Here is a 9,466-nt window from a genome sequence, read left to right as displayed (position 1 = left end):
GGATCCCTACCAAAGCGCCATGGATGCTGCCCCTTCCAGTGTCCTGTGCGAGCCGCCTGCAAGCCGTTCCACTTGGAACAGGAACGTTGCAGAAGCCCCATCCTTCCCGAAGGAGGTTTCGGAAGCACTTACACATATGGAAACCCGTTTAGGTGCATATGGAACATTTAGAGGTGATTTCAACCCTCTTGGGAAATGGCAGAAAGTCTGCCGGGGAAACACAGGCTCTGAGCTATACCGTAGAATTTACACATATGGGATCCACTTGGGTCACTACATATGGAACCCAGCCCTCTACCGGTTCTCACGGATTCAATGAATGAGGGCCTGGCACCAGACGTTTTGCCACATCTGGCTGCCGAGGGGATGGAGGAGCTCGACTCTCTGGAGCAGGTGTCACTATTTGTGACATAGCAAGCTGACACTAAGCCGGAGCCTCTCAGTGCTTCTACCCATTTGAGGTGAGAACACAGGAGGATACCGACTCAACACGAAGGCTATAGAACCTTGTGAACGTGTTGGGGGTTGCCCAGCCCGCCCTGGGGGTCAGCCGGCCCAAACTCTAGGCACGATTCGTCGACCGAAAATGCGTGCAGGTCCCCTACCCTAGACTTTCAATGAGTCTTCATTGAAAGAAACTTTAGCTCGACTGACTGCAAAGGCTCAAATGGGACCCGCTGTAGCACTCTGAGCACCAGAGACAGGTCCCAAGAGGGTATAGAGGGAGGTCAAGGAGGATTCAACCTTCTTGCCCCCCTAAGGAACCTGATGACCAGGTTGTGCTTCCCTACCGTTTCCCCCTCCACGGGGTCGTGGTTGGCGGAAATAGCAGCAACATAAACTTTAAGGGTAGAGGGAGACAGCCTTCGCTCCAACCCTTGCTGCAAGAAGGAGAACACGACTCTGATAGGACATCTTCGGGGGTCCTCTCAATGAGAGGAACACCACTCGACGAACAAGTTCCACTTCAAGGCGTAAGCGTGTCTCGTAGATGGTGCTTCTGCCGAAGTGATGGTGTCTGCTACCTCTTGGGGTAGGTCACCTAGAACCTCCGCGTCCTGTCCAGGGACCAGACATGGAGTTTCCAGAGGTCCGGAAGCGGGTGCCACAGGGTGCCCCGTCTCTGAGAAAGTAGATCCTTCCTCAGAGGAATCCGCCAGGGAGGGGCTGTCACAAGGAGCATCAGTTCCGGGAACCAGGTCCGAGTGGGCTGCAGCTGCCATATGCCCCAGGAGTCTCTGAAATTGCTGCAGTGGGACCGCCGTCCTGCCCTTGAACGAATTAAAGCAGTTTAACACCAACTGAGCACGTTCCTCTGTGAGGCGTGCTGTCTGTTCGACCGAATCCAACTCCATACCAAGAAAAGAGATCCTCTGCCTTGGTGAGAGTTTGCTCTTTTCCCAGTTGACCCGAAGACCCAACAGGCTGAAGTGCCTGAACACTAGGTCCCTGTGCTCGCACAACTGATCCTGAGACTGTGCTAGTATGAGCCAGTCGTTGAGATAGTTGAGAATGCAAATACCACGCTCTCTCATGGGAACAAGAGCCCCTCCGCAACTTTCGTAAAGACACGGGGGGACAGGGACAGCCCGAAGGGCAGGAAATCTCTCAGAAATTCATCGACTGAAACGCTCGTCCCTCGAACGCGAACCACAGCAAGGGTCTGTGCGTGGAAGGATTAAGACATTAAATACGTGTCCTTCAGGTCGACTGCTGCAAACCAATCTTGGGGACGGATGCACCCAAAGATGCATTTCAGTCAGGTCCACCTCGTCAAAGTATATTTATTACAATTATATAGCATACAGTTAGTGTTGGCGGTATGGTTCTGTTCTGGGCAAAACTCCTCATGCCTGTCCATGCAGCCATGCTTGGACAGCAAGTAAAGAGCAGCAAGTCAAACCCCCCTGGGGTACAGAACATATCCAGAATATGCATACATAATTACAATTCACGATTTACATGAGTTGTAGAAATACAAAATGCATGATATAGAATGCTTGCAATAGTGAACTGTATACGAAGAAGTGAGGGAAGAAAAAAAAATCAGATCAGTTCAGTTAGGTGGAGTTGGGGTTGGAGGAGGGAGTTGATTTGCGAGCAGCGATGCGATAGAAGATGGGAGAGATGCTGGAGAATGGGAATTTAAATGGACCGCTATGATAAGTGTCAAAACTGGATTGGTACACATCAGGAACAGCTGACTATCAGCTGATGCGAGCTTGACTGACGTGGCCTGCCTGAACTAACTTGATGCTAGATTTCTGCATCAACATCTTGAACGGTAGCCTGTTCAAGACACGCAAGTCCAAGATCGGTCGTAACCCACCACCTTTCTTGGGTACAATGAAGTAGGGGCTGTAAAACCCTGTCTTCATATCGGCTGGAGGGACCAGCTCTATTGCGCCTATTGCGTCCTTCACCAGACGCCGGGTGAACTGAATCGCATAGCTGAGTCTGGTGGTCTGAAGGAGCCAGCGAGATGGGCTGGCCAGTGCTAGCCAGGCTCCCAGATACCGTGCAAGCGAGACCAGCGGAAGCACCGACATACCCGCAGTGGGGCAGGGTGGTGGAACACAGGGACCCGGCTCTGGCGGCTCGCAGGCAGGGACTGCCTTTTTCTGGGACACAGGGGCACTGAGGAACCGCACTTTGGGGACACAGGGGCACTGAGGAACCGCACTTTGTCGGCATCCCTCATGTCGGCCAGACACAGCCAGAGATAGCTCTCCTAGACCACAAGCGTGGACATCGCACGACCCAGAGAACTCGCTGTGACCTTTGTCGCTCGGAGCGCGAGGTCAGTTGCGGTTCGGAGTTCCTTTAGAACTTCCAGATCATGACCACCCTCATGCAGGTCCTTCAGTGCCTTAGCCTGGTGGACCTGCAGTAACGCCATGGCATGTAGGGCGGATGCAGCTTCTCCACAGGCCGCATAAGCACTGCCGGTCAGACCAGAAGAGTACCTACAGGCCCGGGAGGGAAGGAATGGTTTGCCCCGCCAGGTGGAAGCGGTATTAGGACCCAACTGCATCGTTTCTGAAAATTTACTGGAATTTGTCTGACCCTTTGCAACCCTACTTGGAATTTAATTAAATAGGAATCACAATCTTGCCAAATTATATGAAATTGCATATAACAAAATTAACTTTGCATATAACAAACATTTCTATGGTAAAAAAAACATCTAAACATTTTGACCAGTGTGACTCACACAATGACAAAAACACTTTTTATTTTGGTGGCATTGACTAAGTCACAGACACAATAACTAGGTTTTGAAGCATGAATTAAATGTTTTGGGTGATTTACTACATTTTTGCAGACATGCAATATATTTCTGATGTTCCAGCAAATAATTGTGACAATTGGACTTACAGTTTAGAGAATGTTAAGACTGTTACGAAATGTGCCAAAAGCAATTGAGAAAACTGTAAAACTACCAAAACACTTCATACATGCCTTAAATCAACTCATTCCTCCAGAACACTAGCAAAGGCTTTCAGCCAACAAACACACTTTGTCACTCAAAAAACACAAACACTCATAAAATATAAAATTGCTTTGATAGTATTTGTTTTTTAAAATGTAGGATATATTTCAATATGGTATTACTGTAGAAATGGAGCAAATTGCTGCTTTATTTTTGTATTGTGGTTTTGAACATAACTTAAGCAGTTTTGAAAAGAGTATGTAAACGTGCAAACTGGCTTGTAGGTATGTAGATTTTTGGCATTGTTTGTGTCTGAGTAAGAAAAAAAAATCATGTCATTGGAAATATGTAGTCATTGAATGCATTTTATGCCAAAGCAGTGATAAATGATCCACAGTTTAGCCCACTGTTGTAGAGTTTTGAAAAAGTGACCAAAGTATTGACAAATGTGTCCTTTAGTGATTGTAAAAAAAACTGTAATGTCTGCTAACACTTTATTTTGATGGTCCTCCAAAAGACAATAAGTAACTTTGCAAGTACGTGTCAACTTATTCTACTAACCACTAATCCTAACCTAACAGTCTACTAATACTCTAATGACAGCTAGTTGACATTTATGGCGCTTTTCCACTGTGTGGTACGACTCGGCTCGTGTTCTTTTGTGTTTGTGTCGCAAGTTCAGTGACACAGGTAGTGACGATCTCTCCGGCTAATCTGTGATCAGCAGAGTTTACACGTCACGTTTTGGTAACGGTACGGTTCGCTTGGAACCCCAACCGAGGTGGTACTAAAAAAAGTACCAGGTACCAGGTACTGTACCCAGTGGAAAACCCCCAAAAAGTGAACCGTACCAAGCCGTACCGTGCCATACCATGCAGTGGAAAAGCACCATTAGTGGCAAAGTCACTTATAGTTAGTAGAATGGACTATTGAAATAAAGTGTAACCCAGGTATTTTATTTTTTTGAAACTCTGCGCACTTTGTAATTTAATTAATCTTCACAGGAGTGTTGGCGAGTAACTATTCATCTCAATGCTCTGCTCATGCAGGACCCCATGGAAATACACAAGCTGTGACATAAAAGAGAAATATCAGTCAGCTTCACCCTTCTAAAAAAAGGCATCGGTAACACCTACTATCGAATGGCTGTCAGAGGAGAACGATATATATATAGCCAGAAATAGGGTAGTTATGACATGTACCAGCAGTGGCTAACTGGGTCATGCTAACCAGGCAAATTCCCTTGGTTATAACGAATCGGTTGTTTCATGCTGTTTGTTTAGATGAACTTGTCCAAAAATAGCTTTGCTTATTCATATGAGTCACGCCACAAGTGTTCCCAAGAGACCTCATGTGTCATTATACTTGTTCTTTTTTGTAGGGAAATAAACATTTAGTTCAGTAGCTGAAGATTATACTTTATCTACTGAAATGACCTTCGATTCTTTTAGCAGTCGAAGTATAATCTTAAGCTGTGAGAAGACAGGAAGCTCTACAGCCACCCAGAAATCTGCAGTGGGTCTGATTTACCACAGCCACAAAATGTTACCATCCTGCTGCTGTTGTTGCTGCGCTGTTGTCACGTCTTGAACGCAAGGCTAGCGGAGGCTGGGGTGGAGAAGAAAAATTAGGGCCTACACCTGCGGCGGCGTAATTAATGCCATTGTCACCTTCCAAAAATAAATCAGAACCTCAACAAGACTTTCCTGTTTAGGGTCAAAATCTCCTCCCGCTGTATTAAAATTAATCACCTTCCCTGCTGTTGCCGTGGAGTGAAGGAGAAAAAAAGGTCCGGCTTCTGCATTTTTCTGTTCAGTAGTAAAAATAAACAACAAACACGACACACCGCCACGTAGAACATGGATTCATTAGCTATTCCTGTGCTGCTAGTGAAAAATAAATGAAATTCCCAAACAGATCTGCATTGATGAATTGGTAAACCTTTAGAATTCATTCGTCATGTGGGGAGTGTGTGTATTTTTGAAAGGTTAGGGGTTGCCTTGGGTCAGGAGTTTGGAGGAGTGGATGAGATGATTTTTGTTGTTAGGCAAGTCATGGGATGATCTGAACCAGTGCTGGGTAATAACTGATTACAAGTGATCTGGATTACACAATCAGTCCAAATATTAAGTACTTGTAATTAGAGTATATTACATTTTAAAATGCTCATAATCAGATTACAGTTTCTTTTATGGATTACATGATTACATATTATTCACACAGGGGCAGTAAATTATTCAGAATGTATCGATTCTCCCTAATTCTTCTTTTCTTCACGTTTAAATTATCCTCTCTAAAAATCCTACTGTGTGTCATTCCATTTAACTTTGACTATATACACAAATGTAAAGTCGTAAATAAATTGCAATCCATGCTTCTGAATTTGAGGGAAATTAGCACCTCTCAAGCAATTAGACCATGTATGAAACAAATAATTATGCAAGGTACTAAACACTGGTGATAGCTAAATTATTGTTATTCCATGATTTAATCCTTAGTTTTTTATCGACTCAATATTCACTCACTATCAACTCACTTGTGTAATGTTTAATGCATTTTATTATGTTTACATCAATAAATGGAATGTATTTTCTGTCTCTTTTTTGTATCAATATGGTACATTTAATGGTAAGTTTAAAATAAGTTTGATTAAAAAAGTAATCTAAAAGTAGTTAGAATACATTAGTTAAAATGAGTAACCTAGATTACATTACTAATTGCAGTTTTCATCATATAATCTGTAATCAGTAACAATTTGTAAGTAATCTACGCAGCTCTACTTATTTACATATTGGACAAATTGTGCTTGAAACTGTATTTTTAGACATTGAATTTCTTGACGAATGAATGTAAGCATTATGAAGTCACATTTTAGTAACATACCTACACTTCCTGTTCTCTTAAATCTCTCTTCCTGGTTCGATAGCCTATGATTGATTATATAAGCACCCCGACTGTATATTATTTTTTTCCTCTAATGTTCAGGCCAGCGAATATGTTGTGATCGCTACCGCTGGGCTGCTTGCTCGATTAGTCCGTTTCTCTGTTTCAGGCCAAACAATTAGAAAGTAATTTATTTTCACATTTCAAAGTGATGAGCCCCAAACACGCCTTTATAGATCTTCCTCTCCTCAATTGTGTCTATTTGCATAATGGGATAGAATGGCTCTGAAATGTGGCCCTGTGGGACTCACCAAAGATTGAGACAAGAGATACCAGCCGCCGCCTCATATTTATGTCTGTTTTGGGGAAAATTAATGGTGCATTTTCACATTGTATAATGTTATTTAATGGTGCAATTCATCTAATAAAAAGAGAACATTTTTTAAACATTTATGTTTTTTGCTTTTTACGTACGAGGAGGCCCAGCGGGCCTGTGCAAATATTTCCCTCTGCATGGCTGCAGTTTCTGCGCTGCAGGCTGTTTTTATGCATCATGATGGATGATTTTGCTTTTCTCTATTCTTTGCCCAATAAGTTGCAGCTCAAATTGGTGTTTTGAGAAGAAAAGATCTGAACAAAGCGTTAGCATACTGACTCTGGGTTGCTTTCACTTAAAGCAATAAAATACACTGATTATTTTAATTTTTGTCATTTTGTTTGTGACGATCAAGTTTTTTTTGGGTAACACTTTAGAATAGGGAACACATTTTCACTATTAATTAAGAGTTTCCCCTAATTTGCTGCTTATTAATAGTTAGTAAGGTAGTTGTTAAGTTTAGGTATAGAGTAGCATTAAGAGATCTAAAAGATGGTCATGCAGAATAAGGCATTGATATGTGCTTTACAAGTACTAATAAACAGCCAACATGCTAGTAATATGCATGATAATAAGCAGGTAGTTGATAATGAGAATTTATGTTTTACCGGGTTGTTAAGTGTTACTGTTTTTTTTTATGATGAATATAAACTATTATGCAATTATGCATAAAAATGATACAAATTTATTATATAAAATATAGGGTCAGTTGATTACAAATTTCAATGGAATAAAGTGATTTTTTTGGATATAGAATGATTTTTAGATATGATATAATTTTAGGCATTACATTAATGTAGTAGACAGATATAGCATTCAATAGAGAAAAAGTGGCTATAAAAGTCAATATATTGTTTGTTTTATTTCCTAATTTCCATAATTGAATTTAAGTCAATCACTGGCTTGCAGTCCACCACAATAATCGATCTGTCAGAGGTCAGCCTATGCATATTATTAAATGTTGCTCTAGTGTAGACTGATGACTTTTCAACATCTTACGCTATGAGTACCACATTTTTGGTGCTGCATAACTGTGAACATGAAGGTGGTACTTCAAGCTTGAATTGCTCCGATGGTAAGAAAATACCACATTAATCTCATAAGTAATTTAATAATCATTCCCTACGCCTAACCCTAAATGCATCAAATTTATAGTCATAATGCAACACAATTGAGTGAATATAATATAGTTTGTTCCAAAAGGTCGATATTTAGAATAAAATAATGATAAAAGTCTTAGATGACTTACAAATAAGATAAATATAAGAAATCTTAAATGTTATTACCCAAATGTTGCTCTTTCTAAGATCAAGAGACTTCATGCAAGTTTAAACTGTAGCTTCTCCTGAAGAGAAACATATGAGTGGAACTATAAAATGAATATGGATAGCAGCTCAGATCATATAGTGTTTGAAGAATTTGATGTAAATTACAGAGATCTCATCTAAGACTCGTGTGATTAATTTGGTCTTTTTTTTCGGGAGGAACATCTGAGAAGCAGAAGGCTACAGATCCATTTATGATAATTTCTGTATACAAGAAACAACTGAGATATTAAAGGGCTTATGGGCTCTGTTTCTTTTATTCTGTCAGATGAAACACTGATGAGAATTTCCAGCAGTGCTTATATCCTGAACTAAATGCCCCAGAAAGAGAGGCCAGCTTCATTTTTTTTATGCATTACCCATCAAAGACACACCCTTTGTGTCCCTTGTCTTGTATACCCTCACTCGTCATTTCATGATTTCTCAAAGCTTTTTATTCTAGATCGTGTGCAATCCAGCCTTCCTTAAACTCTCCATGCATTCACTCTTTTCCCTGCTAATGCCGCTTCAAGACCTGCATGTCAAACCCAACCCTGAACCTCCAGCCGTACCTTGGCATCCCAGAACTATATATACACTACCATTCAAACCCCCAGACAAATCAAACTATGCCCAGCATACAGAAATACCATGTTTAGGGAAGTTTTATGTCATTTTATCCTATGACAAGCATAATCATCATTATTATATAATAAGGGTTAGTGTATAAAAGTAATACACAATGGTGTGCAACTCGGCCTGCACTGTATGGACATGAAGGATACCACAAATCTACACAATCAGACTTCAGATTCTTTTTTTTTCTGGCCCTTGATTAAACAGGCATAAAAATCCCACAGACTTACACGACAGACCTTTCGACTTTGGACAGTAAGTAACAACTAGTACACTAACGTACCCCTAAAGCTACAGTTTTTAAAGAATCAAGAGATTTGATAATACTTAGTGTAGAATCTTTAATGGATTTGAGTCCATACGTGTGTATGTGTGTGTGTATATTGTGTGTGTGTACAGCCGGTGTGCTTCTCTGGCTCCAGCTGCTGTTTTCTCCTCCAGCCTGAAGGTAAAGCCGTTGAAAGGCACTTTAGAAAGTTTAGAGTTTCACTGCACTGTAATGTGGCTTAAATGATCCAGAAAACACAAGATATATTGACCATTTAATGAAACATACAGTCTCCCTCCATATCTCAAACGCTCTGTCTGTCTTGTCCTTCTAACTGCTCTTGCATTTTGATATTCGCTACATTCATTGTGAATATGCATTCATATGCACAGTTTATACAGAGCTGACAATGATAAAAGACCATTCTTTAAATGAAATACATCTGTGTTATAGCAGGTTTTTGCTCACTTGTGTGTATTATAATGTGTGTATGTTATGTATATATACACACACACACACACACACACACACACACTCACACACACACACACACACACACACACACA

The sequence above is a fragment of the Sinocyclocheilus anshuiensis genome, unplaced genomic scaffold (genome assembly GCF_001515605.1).
Source record: "Sinocyclocheilus anshuiensis isolate Anshui unplaced genomic scaffold, SAMN03320099.WGS_v1.1 scaffold975, whole genome shotgun sequence".
NCBI classification, from domain to species: Eukaryota; Metazoa; Chordata; class Actinopteri; order Cypriniformes; family Cyprinidae; genus Sinocyclocheilus; species Sinocyclocheilus anshuiensis.
This window is presented reverse-complemented; position numbering follows the sequence as displayed.